General features: G+C 41.4%; 1 non-coding gene across 1 annotated transcript; it reads right to left on the bottom strand.

The window, feature by feature from the left end:
• Positions 1 to 2,450: 2,450 nt before the first annotated feature.
• Positions 2,451 to 2,525, bottom strand: Trnat-ugu (transfer RNA threonine (anticodon UGU)). The gene has a single exon. It is a non-coding gene; the product is annotated as a tRNA-Thr (tRNA).
• Positions 2,526 to 2,744: the final 219 nt, after the last annotated feature.

The raw sequence follows: 2,744 nt of genomic DNA, 5'->3' as shown, positions 1-2,744 counted from the left end.
ACAATGATATTAGCATACAATGGGCACAGACTTTAGTCAATGGGCACTGTTGAAAATTCGTGCCAGACCAGGATTAGCAACCGAGTCCCCTGGTTATTAGGGAGAGGCAATGATCACTGTGTCCGAATTACGCAGTGGTCAACATAATAGCACAAACTGCCCGAGCATGCCGTTCGTTAGATCCAAATTCTCAATTTCTCCATAGACTGCTAATGCACTGCTCCTTGAACATAATCCTCCTCCCCTTAATTATACAGTACATGGCCAAAAAAAACAGACACCGAATATATGCAAACTTGGCCTTACGAACATTGCAGACGTCGTCTATGTAACACACGTCAAACTTCAAAGAATTTACCAATTCGTTGCATGGTTTACTATAGACCACAAATCAAGTAACGTAAAAACAGCACTGCGTCTATTGAGATCATGATTCAGAGTTAAAAAAAACTAATAAGTTGCCTACATATTACAGTTGCTGCCGAAAGAGGAGAACCATTATTTTCCCACAAAAGGAAATATAGTTAAAATTACGCTTCTATTTCGGTTAGTTTATGCTGTTACTAAAATTTGCAGTGAAAGTTACATAGTGGACTCTACCCTCCCCCCACCAGAAACGTAGTTATCGTGGCTGTTGTGAGACTTTTGTACACAGTTAGAGAAAGTGTGTTAAATGTGGCGCGGACGGAAACACTAGGCTACGCTACAGGGCAATCTGCTCGCACAACGTTTAGTCGGCATTCATAATCGTTGGCGTAAACAACTCTCAATCAAATTACCACCTTCCAACCTAACTTAGATCTCGGGCTACACTACCAATCGGCCTGTCATCACAACCAAAAATTCATTGAGGGGGGTGGGGGGATTTCCTGTATCTCTCTCTGTAATGTATCTCTAGGCAAAACTGCCAGTTTTGTCAGACTCAACTGCAAGATTTACCAATGGTAAACACTTTTGAGACGGCTCGTAATTTTAGAATAGTCCTCTTCGTCTTACTTGGCATAAATTGTTCGCTTGCGTCCCAGCAGCTAGCTTCCTCAGTGTCTGCTGTTGTCCTAGCAGACCGAACGCACCGCAAATCCGACACCTTCGGAACCACTCACTGGCCAGTTAGCAACTGAGCGGAACACTGTTTACATCGTGAAAGGAAAACTATGCAAAGATGTACACTTAAATGGCACGACTGAGTAGCACACACACAGTAATATCTGGGGAATGTCCTTCGACACGCGCAGAACGAAAGTCTTCTCGCGAACGTACAGCGTCTCTGAAAAAAAATCTCGTGACTATATTCCGGCGTTACGGCCAGGTTCTCATACAAATGAGCAAAAAAGGGTACATTTGAAATTTTTTTTTGAGACAATGAAAATACATTCGAAGGATCTGTTTGGGAATTACGAGTGATAATACTATGAGCTTAATTTTAGATTTTCAATAAAAAATGGCGCCCGTAATTATGATTTGATCAAGGGCCTGCGAGACTGGAGTACGCAGAGTGCGTGCAGTGTGCCACGTCAGATGTTACCTGAATTCAAAAATGGGTAACATCAGTTGATACTACATTATTTCTCTGAATTTGAAAATGGATAACATCAGTCGATAATACATAAAATTTATGGGAGCACTTACCTAACCGCAATGAAACAACCTTAAATTTAACGATACAGTGCTAATTCGAACTTTGAGTTTGATTTTTGGGGGTTTGTTTCACTCCTTATGCCTACACAAAAATTAGTTAATATTAACAAATGTCATATTATAGCTATAAGTTCCTAAGAAAAGTGTTTACATTTAGGGGTCAGAGGTAGAAGTTAAGAGATCGAACCACTTTTAATTTATGCTGCATGCCGTTCTGAGAAAATCGTTACTCGAAAAAAAAGTGTTCAAAGTTTAGGGAAAACATTTAGTTATATTATTACTTCGATTTGCATGAACTGAGTGTTACATATATATTTTTAATGTCGCTGAAAACGAATCTGGAGTCAGATTTTCAATATTCAAAACAGCTAATCCAATACGGAGGGCAAACGGTTATGTTTTGACCAATTTTTACCAAAAATGTATTTTCGTTATTTACGTTTAGTCTGCAATTCAAAGAGTATTTATCAACCCTTCCTCTAGCTCTGATTGTTCCTAGACAGCAACTTCCTGTTCTTCTTGGCAGGAAAAGCCGATCTGTCTAAGGTGGATATGCAGCACTCGGCAGCCTGCACTTGATATTCGCCCGTATTTTCGGTGAGTATGTTTGCATGCATTCTGCAGTATGAATCCTTTTGAGCACGTGCGACACGGGACGAGTTATCATCTACATCTGTATGGAAACCCTGCAAAACACATTTAAGTGCCTGGTAAAGGGTTCATCGAATCACCTTCACAACTGATAATTAATTGAAACCCTCAGCTGCCGACAGGTGTTGTTGATATACTTCGATGGGGACAGCTGAAAAGTGTGCCCCTACTGGGACTCGAACCCAGAATCTCCTGCTTACAAGGCAGACGCTCAATCCATCTGAGCTATCGAGGGCACAAATGAACAGCACGACTGCAGGAATTTATCCCTCGCACGCTTCCCGTGAGACTCACATCCCCAACCGTCCACAATCCGATTACGTAATGTACTTAATCGGTATTTGTCCATCCACTCATTACTGGCTCACACTAAGGTGACGATTCCCGTAAGAGTTCCGGCAACCTGTGCGCATTCGCACAGACGAAGGTCAATGGCTGGGAAACGTTTAACCATA

Source organism: Schistocerca gregaria, unplaced genomic scaffold (assembly GCF_023897955.1).
Source record: "Schistocerca gregaria isolate iqSchGreg1 unplaced genomic scaffold, iqSchGreg1.2 ptg000721l, whole genome shotgun sequence".
Taxonomy (NCBI): domain Eukaryota; kingdom Metazoa; phylum Arthropoda; class Insecta; order Orthoptera; family Acrididae; genus Schistocerca; species Schistocerca gregaria.
Note: the sequence above shows the minus strand (reverse complement) of the source record. Positions and strands in the feature narration are given on the sequence as shown.